Here is a 26,491-nt window from a genome sequence, read left to right as displayed (position 1 = left end):
CGTCGTCGGTCAATCGAGTCGACCATAAATTCAGTCCAACAGACGATACAACAAATATATTCAAAGGTTTCTTTTCACAGTGTTTCTTATACTTGGATCCAAACTTATATATATATATATATGTGTGGATTTGTGTTGGAAGAAAAACTTATTCACGCTCAATCGGTGGCTGTTTCACTGTTATATTCAGACTTCTCATTGAACTGTCTGTTTAATCTTACACACACACTCGGCATGCCTCCTGATTTCAATGAAACAGGGGAATCTGTGCGTCTCTGTCTGAAAGAACGTGTAATTCCAATTTTATCCTACCATGCCGAGGCCAATCTAAAGACGTCATGGGGGCACAAAGCCATGAAGACGTCATGGTGGCCTCGGCGTATTGATAACCATAAGTATTTAAGAAGGCAGTGCTTCGCTCATTCGGAGAGCAGTCTTGGATATGCAATTCATCTATCACGTTGTATCTGTCTCCGCTCCTTAATTGCAACGAATAAATGTCCTGATTAATGATTTTACCACCAGGTGTCAAGTAAATTTTTCTAAGAATTTGCATCTCGCAACCACTGTTTTCATAAGGAAACATGATGCCGTCCCACTTAACCCAACAGCGTCTCCGGCACAGGGAGAAAAAAACAAACTGTGTTGGTGTCATATTCAGCTGTGTGTTGTAACTGGGATTGCAGAGTAACTGGAATATACAGTCAATGAAGGTGACCCTGAACTGATTAATGTCGCCCCGGACGGGCAACGCCCTTCTTGACAGGCCGATCCGTCATTTCAGGCTATGAGCTGAACCCTCTGCTTACTACATCACTCTTTGACCCAAGGTTTTAAGACACTTGACTTACACACCTACCAGAGGTTAGACAGAGCCGACTTCGCGCTTTGACAAATGTGGACACAAAGGAGCTGGGAAAGAAAATATCAGATAAGAAAAAGAAGATGCCGGCTCTGCTTCATTGTCGTACCCCTGAACACACACAAGGGTCCTCGAGAGGAATTCACCGAGCGTGAAATAGCTGCTTTTGCTGCGAAGTCAACCAAAGATGGATTAAATTAGACGCTCCTCAAGTTATTATGGAAAACGAGTCAATAAAAGCCCATTGGCATAGATGTCAGTGAGTCGTGGAGCTGCACTCATCCTGAAGTGGTGGAGTTCAACACAACCATGGGCTGGTCTCTTAGGCCTGTCAGATATAGTTCTCTTTTAATGGGAACAACAGGCAGATTTCTTTCAAAATAAAGCAAAATACATTGAAATACTAGAGGTGGCGGGGGGAAACAGATCGATACAGCATAGTATCGCGATATTTTGCGTGTATCGATACACAAAAGCCAAGTATCGATCTTTCATGTCATCAATTGTAAACGTTTTGGTCCTAGAATAATACAATCAATATATTTTTTGTTTACAAAGTTTTCCTTTGGGGACAATTTGCGGTTGATAAAAATGTGATACATCGCATTATATTGCGAGACTCAATGTATCGCGATAATATCGTATCGGGACTTAAGTATCGTGACAATATTGTATCGTGTGACCTCTGGTGATTCACACCCCTATGAAATACTGATGGATTTAACACAATGTTTTATAAATGGAATTAAATGACTTTCACTGACCTGAGAACCTTTTAAAATGGCAATGATGGTATCCGAATTTGAAGCTTGTGCCTCAAAAAGGCCTTTTCTAAAACCTCTGTTCTTTGCTCTGCTCCACGTTATCAGCGGCGCGAGCACATAGGTAACGATCTGACTGAAGGTGTGATACGGTTTGCTCAAGGCTTCGGGTGACAATTGCATCACTCCAGAGGGATTTTCAGTCTACAAGTGTACACTCATGTTAGGCGAAAATTAAATATTTCATTTATGCAGAGTTCAATCTTCAGTTACACATGACTAGTAATATATTTACAGTGATGCAAACACCCCTGAAATCTCACAAGTGCTTAGTATGTATAATGATACCACGATTATTCAAATTGCAGCAATATTCATTTTCTGCATGTAATGTTTAAGCAGGGTGCTGAGCCAAAAGCCTGGGGTACTTCTAATTTGAATATTCGGCTGCAGACTCATTAAAATACCACATTGATTTCCTCTGGTTCTGGGTTAAAACTTGACTTATTGTGTGTGGTCAGATCCTTGGCTATCATCCTCCTTGTTAAGCATTCTCTGAAAACGTAACGCAGCCTCGGCATTCTTGACAGCGTACTTTCTCTTTTTACACTCAAACGCCTGAGCTGACAGTAGGCCAAGCCATGAATTATTCAACCCAAAGTACACAGGAAGACAATACAAATTGCTTTCTTGTTTACTGAAGCGGCTTTTGCACTACCATGACTTAGGGGGGGGGGGAAACAAATCGATACAGCATAGTATCGCGATATTTTGCGTGGCGATATTGAAACGATACAAGAAGCCAAGTATTGATCTTTTATATAATCAAGGTTTTGGTCGTAGAATAATACAATCAATTTATTTTTTGTTGACAAAGTTTTCCTATTGGGACAATTTGTGGTTGAATTTTTTTTTTTAATAAAAATCACTTTATATCGCAAGACTCAATGTATCGCGATAATATTGTATCGGGACTTAAGTATCGTGACGATATTGTATCGAGGGACCTCTGGTGATTCACACCCCTGACATAACTGTCAATAACGCAAGAATATAAGGCGCTCAAGTGAAGTTTAGGAAATAATCCGGGACTTGAAAATGTGTCAACGCTCTGCATACAGTTCATGTCTGCAGCTCAGGATGTAATATTGTTGGAAGAAGCGTAGACAAAAGATATTTATGATGATTACTCTCTTTATGTCTTTACCCATGGGTCATACGCTTAGAAGATGATTTCCAAATCAAATACCATACTCTCATCTTAAATAAACCTTTGCTTCTCTTTGATTCAATCATTTATATTGCCCAAAATCACAAATACTAAATTTGCCTCGGAGGGCTGTACACATAACATCCCTGTCGCCGCACCTCACATCAGATCAGGAAAGACTTCCACCCAAATAAAGATAGTAAAAACCCTTTCACAGGGTAAAAAAAAAAGGGATGAAAGCTGAGGGAGAGCAACAGAGGAGGATCCCTCCCCCTCCGGATGGACAGAAGCAAGAGATGTCATGTGTCCAGAATGAATAATGCAACGGAGTTACAGCACATTACATGAATATATATGAACTCTTGCACTGTGAAGCAACATGTTTCCTCTCCACTTCAAAGTGTTGTGTGTACACATTTCTTGAAAGATCTGACCAGAGGCACAAAACAGCAGGAAATGGGATTAATTCTTGTAGAAACTGCTTCCTTGACTCCTTTATCAATATCTTGACAATTTGGAAAGGAGTGAGACGTGATTGTGACGAACGCACACAAGGTTGGACCACGTTTCCTCTCTAATTAACCACTGAACGAGTCTTTTAACTATCAGTCTTTGCACCAAAATCTCTATTAGTGTCACACCTTTCGGTACTGAAGTGTGTGTGCAGACACAGACAGCGGGGCGGCTGCCGTCTCCACGCGAAAAAGAGGCGAGAATCTCCACAAACACCAGTCACAGTCATCTGAAACGCCACAGGAAGTGACCCGGAGCGCTGCCGCCGCACAATAAAACACCATGTGTTCCTCTCTCCGTTCACTCCGGCCCGCTCTCCTCCAGCGGGGGAGGCGACGATATCTCTGCCGGGACTCTATTTACTATTTATTTTCGCTGTCAGGATGAAGGGACGATGATCCGGGTGATGATTTGTGTAAAAATGATCGTTGACCTACCGGGAAGCCGCCAAGCTGTTTGTCCCTCTTGTCGGCTGCTTCTGTGAGAGGGGAAGAAGAAAAAAAAAAGAAAAGCCATTTTTCAGATGAATTATGGAACAGAGTGGGATAGTTTTCTCTGAGAGGTGGGAAAAGCACTGCAGGAAACACACAAAATTAGCATTTCCTATCCTCCAAAACGTACAGGTAGCCAAGCGTTAGCCCGAGGCTAAATGCAGTCATTCATCACCGGGCTGTAACAATTAACGGCGTGTTATTCATTGGTATGATATACAGTGCATCACATGGTATTCAACCCATTGAAGATATCATAGTTTGCTAATTCAGCAGTCGACTCATGGACTGACTTAAATCTGACACACATCCTGGAGCAGATTGCACCGCCGACCGCCCCGCGAGTCTGTGTACACTGAATTTAACCGGCAGCTGCAAGAACACACATCATGAATATCAATTATTGCTAAAGTGGAGCTGTGAAAATTAGCCGGGGCGCTTCCATTGTGGTTGTTAATGGAAACTCAGAAAGGCCTTTAGCTGTAGGGTTAATGGCAGCACTAAGCCAGCGTGACAATTCTGTCCTTTAGCTTGAATAATAAATTGAAAATGTGTGTGTGGGCTCGCATGATTGGTTGACAACGTGCACCAAACATTGAATTTATCGACAAACACGCACAAAAAAGCAAATAAGGACAAGGGAAGAAATTATTTTCAGAACATTACATTCATGCTGGAGGTGATTTTCTTCTGAATTACACATAAACATTTGAAAAAGAAAGCTGCTCAAACATCAATACATACCATTACACGAGTATCTTCAGGTGTGTTACCTCTTTATTGAATAAAGACGTTATAATAGTCATACTAATAACATGCCTCGTGAAGCTACCCAGAAGCAACCGGGGTTTATTTGCTGTATAGAAGCTTTTACAAACCAGTTTTATTTGTGTATTTTAATCATTTTATTGAAGTTACCCCTCGTAACTTTTTGGTTTTGTGTTGATTTTGTGTCGATGTTGCTTCCTGTTGTTGTGTCTACGATGTATAGAAAAAAATGTAAGTCGCTTTGGATAAAAGTGTCTGCTAAATGTAATGTAATAAAGTAATTTTGGTGTTTCTGCACACCAGTATTCCTTTAAAAAACTCTTATCTTTCAGTCTAGTGTGTCTCAATTATTATTATTATCAGAATTCTGGTTATGTTTAAAAAGAAATACTTGATGAAACCAACTGTCAATCACATCTGCAGCTAAAAAAAAGTCTCCAATAAGTACAAACTACTTCCATTTCAGTGATGTTTGCGAGAAAGTGTAGAGCAAAGCTATTTTGGGAAATGACTTTGTGTTTAAAAAAAAAAATGCTAGCTCGACATATAACCTATTTTTAAAGATTGATGTTTTCAGTAAGAATCAATGTTCTTGCAGCTGAGCCCCACAGAGTGAGCAGAGTACTGAGGGATGAACTAAGACACTGTTGGTTCGGCTCTTTCTATTCCTTTTTTTTGTTTTGTTGTGCAAACACAACGATTACAGAACATCAGCTTTGTCCTTCGAAAAAGAAACTCGATAGAAGTTGTTTTTTCTTCCCTTTTCCCCCCAAAATAAACATAATTACATTCACGCCATTAAAGCAGCTTTCATTACAGCATTTACAGTCGGCAGAGAGTTCACCGAGAGGTAATGAAAAAAGCTGTGGGGGGACACAGTTTACTGCATCGTCCGGCTTCAAACCGCTCACTGATCGGCCCGGTGGTTGTATTTTCAGACGAGAACCCTGCAGCGAAAAAACGTTCGTGACGTTTTCTTGCCTTTTGGGCCGGCGCGAGTAAATCCTCACAGCGTGACAATCGATGCGAGCGACGCTTAATTATTCCACGTTTACATTCGAACCAACGAGCCAAACGTTTCACTTCCAGTCCAGGATTGAGCTGCACGATACATCTCAAGGTTAACGTGAATTCATATTCCATTAAATGTACTCACTGGCGCTCCTTCAGACGACAGAGTCTCACTCAGTCCATCTGATTTCCTCGGCGCAGCTATTACCGTTATCACCGCCATCAATGACATATCTTGTGGGCGCACTAATCCTAATTAACAGCAGGAGGTGGAGTCAATCAGCCGGTCCAGTTATCTTAATTTACCTATTTGACTCAGGAGAAAATGGAGAAGGGATTGGTTAATTGAGTCGATGAACAACTGTAATCACGGCGTCTCGGTGCGAGGAGGGAGATAATCATCTCTGATACGGCGTGCGTTCCACTGAAGGTACAGCAAGGAATGATTTAAATACAAATTGTCTGAACATACATTAGAAAAAAAAAGAAAAGAAAAACAATGTGACGCCAGAGGAATCCTTGATGTTGATAAAAGCTTATCTGCATTTCGTTCACACCTCCATAATTACTCCGGCGTCAAGCAGCTCGCGGGAGACAAACATCCGCCGCGCTACGTGGTCGCAGCAGCGGCGGACGGATCAATACCAACACTAAAATAGCCGGTTTTATCCACCTACTCCTTTTGCACACATCTGGTGCACAGAACCCGATTGCATAAGCGTCTCCACTTCCGGCGGCTTTTAAAATGTTGGATTTCACACTGAACGCGATCGACGCATTAGCGCCGTCGCTAACACTCAATCCACGAAAGAGCACGTGACGTATGTCGAGTTGTACATCTTCAAATCGTCAATAAGAAACATTTGCAGCTCACTTCACAATGAAAAAAACAAACATGCATGCCAAGAGGAAGAGGAATGCTTTCAAGACATCCAGGCATCTGATGCACCAAGTAATTACTCTGAAAAGCAGCGTGTGCAGAATAAACACGTTCTCTATGTGTGGAGCGCTTGAGGTTAAAGTCTGAGACGCCCGTCTTTACGGTCCAGTGTCATATATCGAGACAAACGTTAAATTCACCCTGCTTTTTGTTGCTTCTCTTATCCCGACTATAAAAACTCAATTCTCCTGCCAACTATAACTGAAAAGCAGGGTCAATAATGCATGTTGTTTACAAAGTTGACACACAAGGCGCGAATATAAAAACCCAGCCGTAGACTTCTCAACAACATCACCACCTACGCTGCAGCGCAAAGCTCTTAGAAAGCAGCGCTCACACAGTCCGGCTTAGCAGCAAGCTGCTCTCATCCCTCCCACATAACCATCTCCACAGATGGAAGTGGGACGCAGGATGGGGATCAGGAGCGCATCCCAAACACACAAACTTCTGACGCACTGTGTGTGTGTGTGCAACTGTCTCTTTGACACCAGCAAACCATAAGCTTTCTGATGTGACACCTCGGAGAACAAAATGAAAACAAATAGCCGCGTTTTACACACTGCAATGCGAACTTAAGACTCGAAAGAAGACGTATCAAATGATGTCGGTAGTGAATGTTTGATAGTACATCTCGTCTGGCGTACCCCTGAGGATTGACACATCGCGGAACAATCGCGGGAAATCGAAGCTCGCCGAAGCTGCGAATGGCAACGGCAGATGTCCCCGAGGGCTGTAGGCATGGAAACATTTGGAGGATGAGAGGGAGGAACAATGAGTCGCCAGAAGGTAGAACATTAAAAGATGCAAGAGTCTGAAGTAAACAAAGTCTTCACAATTAAGAGCTGAACACAGAACCGGAGGGACACGTTTAGTGGAGCATTTCCAATGATTGTGTACAGAATTGACAGCGCTCTTTGTTTTGAGTGAACTCACTAGTGGGTTTAATTTTCTCGAGATAACATTTTAAATCCCCTTAAAAATAATTCACCGGCAAAATCCAAAAGCCTGAGTCCAACGGGGCGAGTCGCCACGTGGTACGAGTGTCGTCATCATCAGTGTAACGGTTGAGGTTGTGATTGTAATGCTCTGATTATTGAGACAATTATTGACCACGATCGCTCCCTAAAACGTAGAAATAACCACATTGAAGAAGCTCTTCTTCTGTAGCGAGAAGCCAAGCCGGTCCGGGTTTAATCGCGTGCGGTCTTGACACCATTTCAGAATCCAATTGCCGCAAACTCATTCCCGAAGAGGCCCGTCCCGTCAATGTTATTCATAAAGGATATATATTTGCGATTGACACGTTTAAGTCAACTGACAGACCTTCTGCAGGAATCAATCACACGGCCAACGCCAACCAGCCTCCGGGCTGAAACAAACAACGATGACGATGATGATAGACGATCAGGAGTCCCGAGAAATATGAAAAATGTCCAGGGTGAAGCTCGGGAGCCTCACCTCGCTGATGTAAACGCCGTCCCTTGCAATCATCCAGGTGTACCTGCGGCGGCGAGGGCCGCAGTGCAGACAGGCCCCATTTCCTCATTACCGTAATTGTGTTTTCCTTCTCTTTCGGCTCTCTGGGGGAGCGGCATGCCGGCGTTGCTTATCTCGCCGGCATTTCGCAGCAGCGTGCTCTCAGAAGTCAGTGTGTGTGTGGGGAGAGTGGTAGTGGGGTCGTAGGTCAGGTAACCACAGTCACTTTAAGAACATTGTGATGTCTGAGTGCTCGACCAGATAAATACATGTTAATAATACGACTGCGAGCAAGCAGCGCGTTGACAAACAAATGACACTTCCCCGCTGGCTCGTGCATGTCGAATGCTAATGAGATTACCTGACGTCCTATTTGTGAATGCAACCTTGCTGCCTGTCTTGTTAAACAGATTTCCTCCCCGAGGGCCGTTGAGATCGTGGATGGGGACGCACGTGTCTCGGCATAGATGCATTGTAAACGTAGAAAATCCTCTGATCCTGAGCACATTTGCTTTTACCGGTAAGTCTTTGGCGAAAACAGGTGAGACTATTAACCGTCGCTGTGTTTGTCAATTATCCTCAAACTTAACAAACGTAATCTTTTCTTAATCGCCTCCGGGGATCTATGGCCCACTGAGTCAAGCGTAATCCGTATTAGAAACAGAAACGGGAGGCGAGCCAAGAAGTTAGAGATGTTTTTTTTGGGGTGGGGGGGGGGGGATGCAGCGAGACGAAGGCAAACAGGTCATCATCGTCATGGGGTCTGACTCACGTCTCCTGCGGGGTTGTAAGCGATGCACTGAGGTCCAGGCTCTCCCGACCTCGCGTCTCTGTTACGTCAGCGCACACCACTGCATCGCTAGACTTTCTGGCCCCAGTCTGGATGCGAGCATCCATTCTGTCATTTTATTACATCTGACAGAAGAGAGAGGGCTTGGATATACACGCCACTGGCTTCTTTTCAACACTGTCCATTAATCACTGCGCCAAAGAGGCAGCGCTTCCACCAGCAGACGCACCCTCCGTACAATATCCGTCTCAAATCATTGTGCCTCCGATTCGGATGCCTGCGATCTAAATAAACAAAAGCCCGGCGATATAGTTTCACTTATTCACAGTCGTCCCCCTGTATTTGCCGGCTCAGAAAATATTTTTTTTTTGGGAGGTCCGACTCGTGAGCGTCAAGCTAACTTCAGCCCCGCTGCTTTACCTGCGGCGCACACATCGGCGCCTAAGTGTGATTGATTTGTTTGTTTCTTATTTGCCCGACTCGTAATGTCCCGACGCTGATTACAGCAAAGTGAGCGCGCGGCGTAATCAATCAATCACCCGCGGAGTCGGATCAGACAGATCCTGACACATCTCATCTTGGTTTTTTTTACCAGACGAGGGCTCAAACAATCGCCTCCCTTTAGGTTTTTGCTGGGGAGTGTTGTGCCACTGCTTGTTGTGCCCTAAAGCTTCTATCATTAAAGTGCAATAGTGTCAGTCTACTTCTGTTGCTCTTTAATTCAAGGTGCGGAAGCGACTCTACACTATAGTATGTGACAGGAAACCTAAATGGTTTTAAAAACCACCAACTCGCACCCAACTTGATAAATATAGCAGCTGGGTCATTGAAGTGGCGCTACACTGTCTAACAAAAGAAATGATTGCCCTCTCTTATCAAAAATGCATGTGTTTTATATTACCTGTAGTGTTATTTATCATTCTACATTGTGGGAGATTTAGTGGGAGATAGATAGATAGGTAGCTAGCTAGATAGGTAGATAGATAGGTGGGTAGCTAGGTAGCTAGCTAGGTAGGTAGATAGATAGATGGGTAGCTAGGTAGCTAGCTAGGTAGATAGATATCTATCTACCAGCTAGGTAGATAGATAGATAGCTAGGTAGATAGCTATCTAGCTAGGTAGATAGATAGGTAGATAGATAGATAGATAGCTAGGTAGATAGATAGATAGCCAGGTAGATAGATAGGTAAATAGATAGATAGCTAGGTAGATAGATAGCTAGCCATCTAGCTAGGTAGATAGATAGGTAGATAGATAGATAGGTAGATAGATAGATAGGTAGATAGATAGATAGATAGGTAAATAGATAGGTAGCTAGGTAGATAGATAGGTAAATAGATAGATAGCTAGGTAGATAGATAGCTAGCTAGATAGATAGGTAGATAGATAGGTAGATAGATAGATAGCTACGTAGATAGATAGATAGATAGGAAGATATATAGATAGATAGATACTTTATTAATCGCCATGGGGAAATTGACAGTAGAGATGTCTGTGGTGCTCAAATTTGGAAGACAAACAAATGAAAAATGATTATAACCAAAAGTCAAAACTGCCCCGTGTCGCCGGTGAAGAGCCGAGATGTCTTTAGCTTAAAAAACACTTCCTCCAGGCACATGGAAAATGTATGAGCTGTTGATTGTAAAGTGTCCCATTTCTCCACAGATTGTATTTTTTTAAAATACAGCAAAAGAAGATGTCGCCTGGCGGACCGGCTGGTTGATAGCACGCTCTGAAATGAGCTCTTTTGAATTGAAGTTGCAGCAGCTTTCTCTATACTTTGTCCTTTCAAAAAGATTCAACATGAGACAGCAACAAGATCCTTCATGTGTTCAGAAGGTTGGTTTCATTAAAACAGCAGCACTTTGCCGCGCTGCCCGCGTATCCTCCTGCGTTATTGTTTCCCTGCCATAAATTCTTGAAGGGTGAAATTTACATTTGAGCTGCTCGCAATAAAAAACACATATAAATGAATAATGTAAGGATGAAAAACGACGGTGACAGTTGTGCCAACCAGGTAAGAGTCTCAGCGTGCCTCCTTTTTGCTTTTCTCTTGGCATGTGTGTGAATGTGTGTGTGTGTGCATGTGTGTGTCGGAGGTGTCTGTCATAACACTACTTAATTACAGAGGTGACAGACCCAACGTCCTCATGCTGCATGAGTAATGGAAGGGATTGTGCAGCCAGCGTTGCCCATCAGCGCCAGAGTGCCTGATGACTCTTATCAGTAAACTCACTCCTGCCTCCTGACCTTTCAACAGTTCCAGAGTCGCCCATTATCCTTTTTTTTCCCCCCCTCCACCGACACGGAGCAAGAGACAATTATTTGTCTGCATAACGGGTCCACAGAAGCCGCAAAAAAGGACTTCGGACTATGGAGAAGCTGCACAATCGATGACTGCTAAAATGCTCTTAGCGCGAAGGAGTGGATCCATCTGATAATGAATCAAGAACATCTTTCAGCTCATTGTGTTTTGGTTTTATGGCTCACAACGTCACGCCGTGTTTCGGCACAATCTCATCAGTCGGACCACTCTCATCAGCACCTTTTTTTCTGCAAGTGCACGCAACTATATGTTGGAGTGGGTTATCGTGTGGTTAAAATTGCTGGATTCATGTGTATGCACCTCATAACTGCTCCTCTACACACCACTTGGTTGACTGGAGAAGTATCTAAAGTACATGTTTTTCTGTACAGCCAAAAATCTTAACTCTCAGACCCCAAAGGTCATTTTTAGTTGATTTTCTCGATTTGACATAATTTCTTGAATTCACCTTTTAAGGCACTTTCATATAAGATACAGACCCATGTTTTACGTCATGAATTGCAGAACAATCTCAGCTATATATATGATGAGGCAACATTGTCATAAGGCAAAAGTGTAGAGAGAAAATATGAGTCTAAAGCTTAAAAATGGAATCTCGATTTTTGGAAATTCTTCATATCTTCTATGAAAACATAACTTTACTCGTGTGGTTGAACTGTTTTGTTATGGAAATTGGTTTACCGAAGGTTTAGGTTCACAAAAGCAGTGAAATATATGAATAATATGGTAGATACATGTAAATAAACGTCTAATACCACATTTTTTATGATCGTTTTTTTTTTGCATTCATGTGGTCTTTCACATCTTTCACCAAAATTATTTAAAAAAATACGAAAAGATCGCCATAATCTAAGACCCGTATCCCCGTTTATGACTGAAACAATATCAGTTCACCCTGTAACACACCGGCGTATTGTCTGTGTGCAGAGCACGCGTGTGGATTTGACGGTTTATACAAATATAGATAGAAAGAACGTGTCATCCTCCGCCCCAGCGCAAAGCCCCAAGGCGGCTCGTGTTTGTGTTATTTACCGGCTCCCACTGTGACCCTATTTCTTTTAGAAGCAATTTACATTTGCTAATTGTGGTGCACATTAGAAATTGGGATAAACACGATCACTCAGGGATGTGTACCAGAGATAAATGAGCAGTCATTATCCGAATGTCAAACACATTTGTCGTTTTGTATTCTGTAGGATCTGCAGTGTTCCTGCAGAACCGACTGTTATTAATGTAATAACACCCCGGAGTTCAACGCAATGCTGAACTCTCACGAAGGATTTGTGCCTTCCAGTTTTGTACCCGAGCTGAGACTCATCTTTATAAGAAACGTATTTATTTGGAGGATTCAGAGCGCATCTGTAAGGAGAGAAAGAGCGCGTCCAGACGTCTTCATAATGTATATTCAAAAGTGCACTCTGCAAGTAGAACTGTCTCCGAAAACATTTCAATAGCGCAACAAACCTGCAGCCCCCAGAATTACCATAGCTGTCACCGTACCGAATGAACACCTCTTATAATCTCAATGCTAAACTGACAAGCGTAGACAAGCTTCATAAAGGGGTGGATTTATTGCTCTGAGCAGCTGCAGTTGATGTGCCTCAACAAAAAAAAAAAAAAATCGCTCAGATTTGTGCATATTTAAATAATGCTGCGCGAGAAAGACACACATCCAAAAAGCGAATGCCATATTGTCGGACAGGCGCTGAGACGCATGTCTCCCTTCAGACAGACCGCGGACCGACAACATGCAAATACAGGCAGAACTATTGAAGACTAACTTGTGGTGGAGGCGGTAATTCTCAGGAAATTGTGCAAATTTCCCAAATTGTAAGAGCTGTGTGGGATTTTAAATGCAACTTACACGAAACAATGTCTTTAAGGGCTGCAACAATTGTGGATTTAGGCTTTAGTGTTTATCTGGGTACAATGCACTCTTTATAATACGGGTAGATGAAATCAAGCATTCTGATTGGTTGAGAGTCACGGGGTGAAGTTTATGCAGCCGTAAAGTACTGTACAGCCTGTTTACATTAACCAGCCTTCCATATCAGTGAACACTCAAAATAACAGGTGATTTAAATTGCACAACCGTTAGTTGCCGGGTTGCAACGACAACACCCTTGAACAGTCCATTATTGAGCGATACAGGACTGCCTCTCGTACCTTATTGCTTTAGTACGCCGTTCTATAAGGTTTCTGGTTTAACGTGTCGACCTGATGCAGCGTAAATACAAGAAGAGCATAATTTGTTGTGTGAGTGTACTTCTTGTACACTCACAATTATATAAATGTATCTAGAAGATATACTCACTTCTTTGTGTTATTCATATTTTGAATAAATAAATGGATAGTTTATTTTTAGAACTTTGTTTTAAGTGTGCATTTGTAGTCTTTTATTTTGAAAAATCGATTTGTAAAGACATCTTGAAATAGTTCACTTAGTTCAGTCCAAGTTTTTTCTTATCAGTAGAACGAGAAAATGAAATCTCGTCATTTATATCATTAAAAATCACTTGAAATCATTCAAATCTGTGTGACCTGTGTCTTTCTAAAGTGTTTAACACTTTATTTTCAAGAGTGTTTTGAACAAATGCAGATTCACTTCAAACTTTCAAGTCAAGATACAAACTTTTCTATTTTTTAACGCCTCAGATTTAACCTTTCTACACTCACACACACGCCCAAATGTATTTCATTCAGAGGGGATATCACCGTTTGATTGGAAGAAGGGGGCGTTATTCAACGAGGAGTTTTCTTTTCTATAGTTTCTTATTTCTCTGATCCGAAAAAAAAAGCTGCTTAAGAGCAATCACGCAACCGTATTGAGAAAAAGAGCAAAGTAGCTTCCAAGAGGCCGATGGCTCAGACGGCACATCCACTGTCTTCAGCTTTATACATTGTTCCCGCTCGCGGCTCCCGGTCTCAGCTATTAAGATAATGACTTGCTGCTGCTCATGTTTCACAGATGCCCAATGCTCAATCTAAAGCTCTCCACAAACTGCCTCTCACAAATTGAAACGTCTCTCTCTCCGTTTCCCTCTCTCTCTCTCTCTCTCTCTCTCTCAGGAGGGCGGATGACTCGGCTGAAACTTCATATCCTGTCGTTTCCCGGGTCGAGAAACGCGAAGGCGGTCGTGATCTGTTGAACTCACGGGAAAATATGAAAATGCGAAACTGCGATAACGCGCTCGCCTCGCCCGGCAAACAAGAATGTAATAAAAAAAAAAGTGGAAGGAATCGTTGATAACGACGCTCCGTCTCCGCCGAAGGTGCCGGTACCTGACGGGTAATGGATGCCATGTTGCCGCGAAACAAACTGACAAAAGCTATCAAAGCACACATCAGTAAAAAAAGGAAAAGCACATAGCGTCGTCCCGGAAAGACGACCGGGCCGGTGTGTTTGGGAGAGTGCAAAGTTGGCCGGCAGAGATTCATTACCCATGCAGATGAAAACAGCCGTACTATTATTGGGAGAGCAGAGCCATCGCTCTGGTCTCATGCTTTTCTGTCATGCCGGGCAATAAAAGATGTTTCATGAGATGGGATCTCTGGCAGCGCCGCAGAATACCAAACTAGTTTCCTGTTTGTATATAAACGGCCCAGAAAGCCTCCACTTCTCCAACGCCGCCGCCGCCGCCGCCGCCAACCGACCGCGAGCCAAGAGCTGCATTACGGCGCTCCACTGGCGGAGGAGCAGTTCAACACAAAGACGCAACAACAGGAAATTATGGAAGAGGAATCTGTGGGAAAAAAACATGTTGTGTAAGGACGGTGGTGGTTTTTTTTAAAAATATTTTGACGTTTTCATTTGCAGTTATCTCTTCACACAAAGCTGTCGACTCGTCTGGCTGTTAATGAGAGTTGCTCCACAGCGATGAAATGTCTGCATCTTCCAGCGTTAGTTTTCTTTTTCTCTCTCATCTGTTGATTTATCTCCACTGTACGTCATCGTTACGTTTATATCGCGCTGACACAACAGAAACCAAATGAAAGGATTAAATAAGCATTGATGGATCAAAGCAGTGAGAAGCAGAAGAGAGAGGGGGAAAAAAAGCATTTGTGCAGGTTTTATAAAACAAGAGGTAAAGAAACAATGACGCAAATCACGTTAAGCAAAGGCGGAACTAAGCGTTGTGTTTTATATTATTGCATTTCCTGTGAGAAATGACTGAACTGTAACCCTGAATACGATAAGAAAGACACAAATTACATGATTTGACTGTGGTCTCACCATTGCAGGCCTGAACTAGTGTTTGTGGTGACACTGCGCCTTTAAGGAGGAAGACAGAGCTGCACGGTGGGCTAATGTAATGAAGTCGCACTAATAATACGCCTAATAATGGTCAATGGCGCGTAGGTGTCAGTAATTAAGGAGAAAATAGCGGGCAACAGTTTTTCAGACGAACAACTTAACACGCTGCTCCCACTCTCCTCCTCTTCTGCTTCCTCCTCTTCACTCGCCTCCGTTTGTATAGCGATACAAAGATGAGGTAAACTGGAAACCTTTTAATGTGTCGTAAAGCGGTCAAACACAACAACTTTAGTACCTTAATGAGTATGTTAATACTCTAATGTGTCTGTGTTAGTCATTAGCGCCACGCGCTTCCCTCTTGTGCTCATCTTATTCCCTAAAAAACAACATTTCAGGTTGATAATGATTCAAAAAGACGCCGCAAACTAAATCCTGGCTGACCACAAACGTTGTGAGTCTGTTGCGTGCATGAAGGGGCAACTGTACAAAATGAAACCATTTGAAATGGATAGGCTCTTTTTTTTCACCTGAAGGCATTTTGACTCGTCATAGTCGAGAAGAGCGATCAATTTATTTATTTTGAGTTGCTTTTGTTTTCCAGTGTCCGGCCATGAGCCGTCATTATTGTTATTATAAATAGGCCTCTTAGCCAGCTGGACAGCACAGGTTCGTGTCCAGTCATTTCATTAATGACGTTAGAAACTAGAGGAGGAATAGAAGAGTGCCTTATGAAAGCAATAAAGTACTTTCCCACTCATTGTTTTTACCTTCTGCACATTCAGTGCGTCTTAATTGCCGTTCAGGTCTAAATCTGTATTCATTACCACGTTGCACACTTTGACGTCTACCCTTGACTTTATACCGCAGAAAGAAATCCCACACGCACTTATAATAATAATAATAATAATACAAAAAAACTCATTGGTTATTCTTGCTTTTGTAATGAGATACACTGCAGTGTTCAAAAACACTTCAGGGCGCCTTAAATCATTTTTATCTGGATTCAATTGTTAGTTGTTTATCCAAATTGGGGACCAAAGAGCGACGTCAATGTACATAAACAGTGTAACCAGCTGCATAACTGCACATGTTTTACTCTCATCGAGCTATCTTATTATAACTGAGGGACAAAATAGATATCAAAGGTGTTTTTGTCTATCGAAATTTAATAAAAATGTCAAAAAAAAGAGGTGTTTTTGTGCCAGATGATGGCGCAAATTATCCATCCACATCTTCAAAACTAACTTTTTTTTGGTGACATTTTAAACTGCCTGACATTTGGCCGAGAACACAACTGGTTTGGTTCATTGTTTACGACTCATTCAGTGAGGGAGACGTCTTTGCACCGAAGCACGACGACAGGTTCACGGCGGCCATTTTTTCTCTACCTTACAACATCGCAAATTGGCCTCTTCACGTTTTTGTATCAGAGTGCCGTGTGAAATGGATTTCCTGCTCCGCGACCGTGTGCATCGATCGTCTCCTTCGGTACGGCAGCAGGAATCTATCAGGGAGGGTTTAATGTCAGAGCTCATTAATCATAACTGTGAGGTGGACTGTCATTCGTCTCACTTTTGTCCACTATTTTGTTGATCGACAGAGATGACTGAATGGTTTATGGTCTCTAAGTGACCCAAAGGTTCAAACTATGACGCTGCAGGTACCCCTCTAGAGTCAGTTTCATGTCATTACACTCCTACAAATTCTTTTCAAAATAAACTTCCAACTGAAGTTCAGTTGTTTAGGCTTCGAAAAACAAATTGTGGTTTTGGGTGAAGTGCGTTTGTCATGTGACATAACGAGTGAAGCAGTGGCGGGCCGTGCATTTTGGACCTCGGCCGTTAGTGGCGTCGGATATCGTTTACATAAATGCTGCGTCATAAACAATGTACCTTACTTTATTAATAAAACAACGACACGGTGCGGCGTAGTTTGGACGAGGTGGAAAAACACTTTTATTCTCGTTCCACACTTCAAGTTTCCTCTGCTTCTCTCCTCCTGTTTTTCCCTTCACAATAAAAGCCCCAGAAACGTACACCGCTTCCTATAAAGCTGTTCAAATACGCAATATAACAGCTTAATGTACTTACTTAAGTCACCTAACAGAACTGCAGTAGAAGGAATACTTGTTGGCTTTAAAGGGACACAAACAGCTGTCTCCTGTGTGAAAGTCTTTGAGTATTCAAGTTAAAGTACTAACACATACCACGCTATGAAAATACTCGAGTGCACGGAAAGGTCGTGCACTGAAAATGTTACTTGAGTGAATAAGTAAAAAGCATAATGAGGAAATCGTACTTAAAATGAAAACTAATCCCCTGTGACTGTGAAACCGCTCTACATCAAATCATTAGATCGCCATTACTCGTGCATTAATATGAAATATTCTCCCTCCGTGCTCGGCTCAGACTGATCGCTCCGTGGTTCACAGGCTCCCAAGTTAAAGCTCGGAAAAATAAGTTTTGTTCTAATATTCAGCTCTGATCTTAAAGGAGACATCAATTGTGTGATTCGGTTTTTAAAAATTACAGAATATAATAAAAGTACAATCATTTGTGTCGTTCGCTCATCTAGAGAAGATTATTTACGTGTTCATCTCATCACATTTACACCATTGCAACTCCCTGCGCACGTTTTTCCAATTATATTTATTGTTTTGTTCTGTTTCATGTATAAATAGTGTTTTTTATAGGTGCTTTATAAAAAGATATTACAATAATCATTACAAAAACAGATTGTACTCATTATTTTTCAGTATGGATTAAACTTCTAATTATTTTTTTATTACTAGATTAAGTTGTTTGGTTTAGAAAAAACACAAAAACTCAAAGGTTTAATCTTTAAAATATTTAGTTTTTGTCCAAACCTAAAAAATAACAGGAAAAGTAGCACATTTTAGTCAGAAATATGAATTTAATAATAATTATCATTTCAAGAATGATAAAACTTGACTCAGTTGTACTTTTGTGAACTATTGGGTAGTTTGGTTCATATCTTTATTTTGTCATTAAATATCAAATAATTGTGGTGCGAGTACAATATTTCCCTCTGAGATATAACAGAGTAGAAGTATGACGCAAGTCAAATACAAGTATCTCAAATGAGTACTGAAGTGTACTTGAGTAAATACATCATTTGTATGCAACATTGTCTATTAACAGGAGCTTCAGGGTGGGAGCTGCACAGGTTTTCCACGTCTCTCATCTTTGGATTATTGGCGGCTGAACATACAAAATAATTCCCTTTCATCTTTTCATCCTCTGTGAAAATCAATGTCAGCCGACAGAACGAGGCAAACAGAGATTTGTTTGATTCGACGCAGTGTGAATCAACTTTGTGTGTGTGTGTGTGTGTGTGTGTGTGTGTGTGAGAGAGACAGAAAGAAAGAAAGACATATTGGATGTAAACGTGTTCATAGATGTTTCAGACACACCCAGAAAAGATGACCTGAAGTTTTATTATTGAAGAGAAATGAAAGTAGAGAAAGAGGAATAAATGTACGAGAGACTCTTTCATGTCTTCCAGTCTTTTTGTAGCTTTACTGGGCCATCTAAAGAATATATACATATATATGTGTGTGTGTGTGTGTGTGTGTGTGTGTGTGTGTGTGTGTGTGTGTGTGTGTGTGTGTGTGTGTGTGTGTGTAAATGAAGACATTAAGCTCATCTCATGGATAAAGCAGGAATCCCTAAAGCAACAGGCTCCTTTTCTGTCCTGATTCATGAAAATCAGACCAGTCTTAATTAGGGGAACACAATGTTAGGGAAATAAAACATCTCTAATAACTTAGCATTTCAGGATTGAAAAAAACTAAAAGCAGAATAAATTAAGAAGAGTGTTCCTCCAGTTTTTCTTAATTGGAGCACAAAGACTGTCATGTTTTTTTATACCGCTTTCAAAGGCAAACTACATGGAGAGAGCAACGTCCGTGAACGCTCCATCTCACCCAGAGGAGCACATATACACTGGATGATGTAACATTGTGAGGTATTTGTATTTTGCTTTTGATTGCTACGGTACTCGCATGTAAATACATATCTATATATGTATTTATATTCACATGTATCCTAACCCTATAATTAGGGGACCCCAGGTGAGCTGAAGGTGCTCTTCAGCTCATATGGCCTTGATATGAATACCAGACTCTATTGACCTTGGTCTCTAAAGAATCTGCAACTTCTTGCCATTCAAAAAAAAATGATAATAATTTATTTAATTAATTAATTTCTGCATAAATTTGATCAAAAGTCAAAAATCTGATCAAAACATGACTCCTCGATCGCTCCCCGAGTTTTTTAAATTGTATGTTTGGTGCCTTCCCATCATGCCACAGCACAATGCTGCACCTCTGCAGAAAGATTAAGACCTAAATCATCCACATCTGCAATAATAATCACAATAAACACAAGCACTGGCCCCTTTTCAAGCATTTCTAGTCCAAAAATGACCTTTTTGACCTGAATCTTGATGAGGTACACCATGAGGTACTTGTATGCAAAGTGACCATCTCCTTCCTTTTTTTTTAAAATGTACTCGCTCGGTTCTCTTCTCACGAGGGTTTAGAGTACTTTAGCCGTTTAAATGTATTACATTGGACCTGTGGATGATGATCTAGAAGCGTTTGAGTTCTTTTAAAACTCACTTTCTCATTTCTGGAAAAAAGAGACTCGGGCGAAAATAGCTAAATAGGCTAAAATAGCTAAATGTCCTTATATGATTTAATTAAATGTATAACTCGGTTGCATTTCCTGTACATACAATAAAAGCAAAAGGTGGAGGCAGTTCTCGGCTGCGAGTCACTTAAAGATTGCTGTGCAAAGACGTTTGACCCGAGGCAGCAGTTTACAGACCAGACGTGTATGAAGAGTCCACAAGGTGAACGTCATAAATAATGTAGGAACAAGAGGAAATGTCAACTGAAAGCTTTCAGCATTACTGGAAACACGAGCCACTTCAATTACAGACGTCTCTGTCAATAGAGGAGCGGCGGTGAAGCCGCTGCAACGATAACCCAACCAAACGGGCGGCTTCAGAGAGCAGCAGCACGGACTCAAGCTTTTACCCATTGTTTATGATAAAAGCATCCATTTGCATGGCAGCGGGAAAAGGCTCTTGCTTTGAATGCGCGCACATATATTCTTGTTTTGTGAGCATACATAATAAGTGTGAAAACGGATGATTTGCTTCAGTGTTAATTGATCTGAGTGCAGAGTTTCATTCATGTGTTTCAGGCTGCGGGAGCCGCTGGGCAGATATCTGACATTTGTGCAGCTGATTCAAATGTTTCAATGCTATTTAAGCTTTTGGCTAAAAGGTTAAATACATAGATTTAAAGTTTTAACAGTAGGTGACCAGACTCTTCTTCGTCCATCTAAATCATTTGCCCAGAAAGATTCTGTTGTGTTTTCTACTACACCAAACTATAAGGAAGTGTTGAGTAGAAAACTACAAACTGACTAATATTCCTTGAACTTTAATGTTTAAAGTAATTAACTGTCCAAACGTTTCCAGCAATGTCCAACCTGAACCTCTGCTATTGAACACTTTCAGGCGCGAACTTCATCATCTGAGTCTGCGGTCACCCAAGAACACTAACGTTAAAAAATAGTTAAACTATCGCTGACGTCGATGTAACGTACCTGATACTTCTCATCAAAATATATTCAAATACAACAATACAAGGCCAGTTAAAGTACTCTTCTTTTATTGTACCCCGTAGGACTTCTCATAAAATGAAGGGAGGCCCTAAAAAAAGTCTCAAAAGTGGGGGAAAACTCAGGGAATCGTCAATAAAAAATGTAAAAAAAATATAAATAAAGAGAGTTATGAACTTGTTATTTGGGCCACATGTTACTGGGACATGTGAGTCTTGTTCTGTGAAGGAAAGGTTGTGTGTCTTTCTCAAAGAACTATAGATGGGGCAAACATGGGAGCATGAAGCATATTGTATATAATCTCAATAATCATATTTGAGTCTATTCTTTAAAGAATTAAAAAACCCTACATTGTCTACATTGTCATTTCCAAACATTCAAATGTATTTAGAAACATCGAGCAGTGCATTGCTACTGTGAGAATGTGAGCCATAATGGTAAATGGAAGAAGAAGAAGAAGAAGAAGAAGAAGAAGAAGAAGAAGAAGAAGAAGAAGAAGAAGAAGAGCAGACCTGTCAAACCTCTCTGATCAGTAAAGATGGATGGACCAGACCAAGGTCATGGTTTGAGTCTGCACCCTGCACCCTGCAGCCTGCACCCTGCACCCTGCAGCCTGCACCCTGCAGCCTGCAGCCTGCTGGGCGTCCAGGACACCCAGAACTCGAGGTCGGATCATTTGGATGCAGACGGACTCGCATGGACTGCAGAAGCAATTACAGGACTGAATCTTCGCTTTCTGATGGCATAAACCCGGCAGGCCTGAAAACTTGAGAAATATCAGATGCAGCCGGGCCGCTGCCGATGATAGAGATCAAGGGGACGAAATGGAGCGAGGCGCTCGAAAGTGGCCGACATCTCAACCGGCCATGATCTCATGTGAGAGAGTCCGATATATTCATGAATAATCAAATCACGGCCATCTCACTCACCCACTCACACATTCACACAGCACTACTCCAGCTTCCCACCAGCTGTTCAATGGCTTCTCAGAGAAACACACGCTAGCTTTTCATTTCCCAAAATGACAAGGGAGCCAGTTAATGAACACTTGACAGATATTTGGGGCTTGGACCGGACCTCTGTTGGGGGTCAAATCCTCCCACTGGTTTATGTACAACCTCCATTTGTGTATTTATGTGTTTTCTTTTAAAGCACACTGTTCCCTTTTTCCCAATCAATAAAGAACATTGTGGATTGGAAAAGAGGTATCGATGCACTGGTAGTTCATATTTCCCTGCTGAGCTCTTTCCACAGACAAGATTCAAACCAGAAGCCTTCAAAATAAAAGCACATTTCTGCAACCAAGCAGACCGCCCCTTTAATTGAATATACAGTGATATCTTACAAACAAAAAGTAAATAAAAGAACAATCTGTAATATTCTCTTCTTAAGAAGCTTTCGAGTTCTTAACTCACTGCTGTATTTATATTTATTGCAATAAAATACAGTCAATGACAACAACAAAAAGGGTGGAGGGGGGGATTGGTGGTTTAATCCGGATTGTTTCTGGGTATTAAATCGTTTACAATTAAATTATTTGTACTATATCGGATAAGTTATTTGTGGATTGCTAATTGGAAATGGGAATTTACTGGCAAAGGCTGACATCAAAGGTTTAATAATGTTGCTGTATAAGTAATCCTATAGCTCAAAGTCATTTCAGCATACCCTATAATTTAGGATATTTTCTCATTTCCTACCGCAGCCTCCTCCTTTGTCAAGTGCACACGCGCAGCCACCGCGTGCGCGAGATGTATTGATGAGATATTGGAAGAAGAGCAGCGCGAGCCCACATTGTTAATTGGAGGGGGTTTGGACCACGCGGATCAACGCGAGACTACACCCGATGACCAAGCCTCAGTGACTGCTTCAGAAAGTTATTATTCTCCTCTTACCTTTTCTTTTTGGAGGATTGTGAGACGTGTCCTGTGTGCACGCGCTTCCTCGCTGCTGCTAAAATGATGAGGATGATGATGGTGATATTCGCAGAGGTGGAATTGCGTTTTGTTGTTGTTGTTGTTGTTGTTGTTGTTGTTGTTTCTGACAGACTGAACTGTCCCTGTTCAGCAGCCTGCTGGAGGCAGCAGAAGAGAGCTGAGTTCAGCCAGATCCCAGCGCGTATCAGCCCGCATCTGATGCTCAAGTCCCCCGTCTCCTCTTTTAAATATGACTGCGTCACGTGACCACCGTCCAATGCGCTCCCTACTACTCCTCCACACACATACGCACGCACGCACGCACACACACACACACACACACACACACACACACACACACACACACACACACACACACACACACACGGGCATTATTTCTGTTACAAAATACTTTAGAGTGGAGTAATTTTGTATTTAAAATACTCAAAATACTTTCTCCACGAATCAAAAAACAGTTTACTTATCAAGCTCCTCATTGTTCGATTTAACACAACCCTCCTCTCGTCACCTTCGGTTGAGAGACTGTTCTCGCTTGCAGGAATAATATTCCAAGGTAAGAGAGAAAGAAGTAGATTACCATGTCACTGGCTAAGGTAAGAGAGAAAGAAGTATGCTACCATGCCGCTGGCTAAGGTAAGAGAGAAAGAAGTATGCTACTATGTCACTGGCTAAGGTAAGAGAGAAAGAAGTATGCTACCATGTCACTGGCTAAGGTAAGAGAGAAAGAAGTATGCTACCATGCCGCTGGCCAATGTAAGAGAGAAAGAAGTATGCTACCATGTCACTAGCTAAGGTAAGAGAGAAAGAAGTATGCTACCATGTCACTAGCTAATGTAAGAGAGAAAGAAGTATGCTACCATGTCACTAGCTAATGTAAGAGAGAAAGAAGTATGCTACCATGTCACTGGCTAATGTAAGAGAGAAAGAAGTATGCTACCATGCCACTAGCTAATGTAAGAGAGAAAGAAGTATGCTACCATGTCACTGGCTAATGTAAGAGAGAAAGAAGTATGCTACCATGCCACTGGCTAAGGTAAGAGAGAAAGAAGTATGCTACCATGTCACTAGCTAATGTAAGAGAGAAAGAAGTATGCTACCATGTCACTAGCTAATGTAAGAGAGAAAGAAGTATGCTACCATGTCACTGGCTAATGTAAGAGAGAAAGAAGTATGCTACCATGCCACTGGCTAAGGTAAGAGAGAAAGAAGTATGCTACCATGTCACTAGCTAATGTAAGAGAGAAAGAAGTATGCTACCATGCCGCTGGCTAATGTAAGACAGAAAGAAGTATGCTACCATGCCACTGGCTAATGTAAGAGAGAAAGAAGTATGCTACCATGCCGCTGGCTAATGTAAGACAGAAAGAAGTATGCTACCATGTCACTGGCTAAGGTAAGAGAGAAAGAAGTATGCTACCATGTCACTAGCTAATGTAAGAGAGAAAGAAGTATGCTACCATGTCACTGGCCAATGTAAGAGAGAAAGAAGTATGCTACCATGTCACTGGCCAATGTAAGAGAGAAAGAAGTATGCTACCATGTCACTGGCTAAGGTACAGTAAGAGATAACTAAGTAGGCTATATCTTGTTAAGTTACCTGTTCACTTTAGCATAGATTTACTGTTTAATTTTTCTGTGCAGAACTTGATGTACAGTAAATTATTGGGGCTCTTTACCTGTATACAACTTGTTTTAATTCTATATTTTGTTTTGATACTATAATATAACAAATATGTGATGCTATTCATATGTGATAAATATTTTCTTGTTGATACAAAGCCAAAGTTTATGGTCTCCTCTTAAGCCCCAGCCATTTTTCTCAATTTCTGAATGGTTTCGCACACCCATGCTAAATACAGAATATTTCCTCAACCACACGCGCTATTTGAATAATTTAAAAAGGTATAATATACAGAAAACATGTGTGAGACTAGCTAAGAGGTTCATATATCAGTATATGTGTTACTGCTTTGTTAGTTGACGATAGAACACAGGAAAAAAAAAAGAAAAGTGCACATTTCGTGTACCAGAGGTTGAGGTCTCTGAAAACAAAAACGCCCTAACTTACTTCCTGGACCTTGGACGCCTCTGGTTCCACAACTAAGAGGCTCTGCTCAAGCAGATGGACCAATACATACCAAGCAAGGCTGTGTATAATGTAGTTTTATCCATAAGTAAGTCATATTTCAGTTTTTTGGCCGGAATGTGGTTGATGTCTTACCGAGGCTTTGTCTAACAGTGCTCAATTGGCGGATTACGTAGGTTGTAAGCTTTCCAGAAAGGTGAACCAATCATGTGTGGCATCAAGCTAGGGATATGAAGATTAATATTTTAATATCTTGGGGAGCTGTCTCAAGTTATATTCATGGTTTATGTATAATATTTATGGTTGAATCATGTTATAAACATGGAAATTGGACTTATATTCTTGTGTAAGGCCAGACTTAGCAGGGTTTTTTTCACGCTGGGGTATATCGAGGTTTAAGTCCCATTAATAAAAGAATATTTATACATAATCAATCAAGTTGTTGTCTTTCAAAAGCTTTGCTTAGTTACACTGAAGATCTGTGACTGTTCTTCCTTTTTGTGTACATTATATAGCCCAAACCTGAATGCCCAAACCTGAACACTCTGAATCTCTACCAAATTGTGAGTAAACAGAAAATCCAGAAAAAAAGTAACAGAATACATGCATTGTATTTTGTTACATTTTCTGCCACCAGTATTTTGTATTTCATTTCAATATATTTATTTGAGGGTTATTTTGTATCAAAATACATTTTTATGTATTTTTGCCCATCTCTGCACACACACACACACACACACACACACACACACTAAATAATGCTGCAGCTTATGCAGCTAGAGGGGACATACAAGTTATACTTCACACTTTTCATTACCTCCCCCACCCCTCTACACACACACACACACACACACACACACACACACACACACACACAAGCAAACTGCTCACTCGTGAATATGAATAGAAAGAACCTCCCCAAACTGAAAAATCTCATTCATCTAAGTTCAGGGAAAATGTTGTTGGTATTTTCCTCACACTTCCTGCACAGCTGCAGCTGCCTGCCTGCCTTCTGCCTGCCTTCCACACACCGTCCCGCTCTTAAAGCCTCATCCATCTTTGGTGTCATGCCGTGTCCATCAGCTATTCGTGTTCGGCTGTATTTCCCCTCCGGCGCTGCTGATGTGAGGGATTTGATGTACGGCTGCGTAGAGCCCGCACGAATCAAGCCGGGTTAAATTATGGATCCCGTCACGGGGGGAAAGCCCTGCTCCTGATCCACCGGAGCAGAAAGTTAGATTCAGAGATAGGATTTTTTTTTTGGAGAATGATGGGTTATCATACAACTTCATTCAGACATTTGTCATCCACTATACCGCACTTTACATTCGCGATCCCCTGATTTCCCTTTTGTGGTTTCGACTCGAGTGAAATGGTTCAGCAGCTATTGGATGGATTGGCATGAAATTTG

General features: G+C 41.5%; 1 protein-coding gene across 2 annotated transcripts in view; it reads right to left on the bottom strand.

Annotated features, from left to right (window-relative positions):
• The window catches only part of rap1gapb (RAP1 GTPase activating protein b), a 106,346-nt gene extending 83,168 nt beyond the window's left edge, over positions 1-23,178 (bottom strand). Inside the window, exons 1-2 of one of the 2 annotated variants that reach the window (XM_068594610.1) lie at positions 22,953-23,178; positions 3,784-3,824 (exon numbers count right to left, since the gene is read on the bottom strand). The gene's annotated coding sequence lies outside the window, so the exon portion shown is untranslated. The remainder of the gene's footprint in view (positions 1-3,783; positions 3,825-22,952) is intronic. The other variant, XM_068594617.1, reaches the window with a different exon arrangement.
• Positions 23,179-26,491: the final 3,313 nt, after the last annotated feature.

This window comes from Clinocottus analis, unplaced genomic scaffold, assembly GCF_023055335.1.
Source record: "Clinocottus analis isolate CAN_PGR_092001 unplaced genomic scaffold, fCliAna1.0.p SCAF_3, whole genome shotgun sequence".
NCBI classification, from domain to species: domain Eukaryota; kingdom Metazoa; phylum Chordata; class Actinopteri; order Perciformes; family Cottidae; genus Clinocottus; species Clinocottus analis.
The sequence above is the reverse complement of the archived record's forward strand: the minus strand, read 5'-3'. Positions and strand labels throughout refer to the sequence as shown.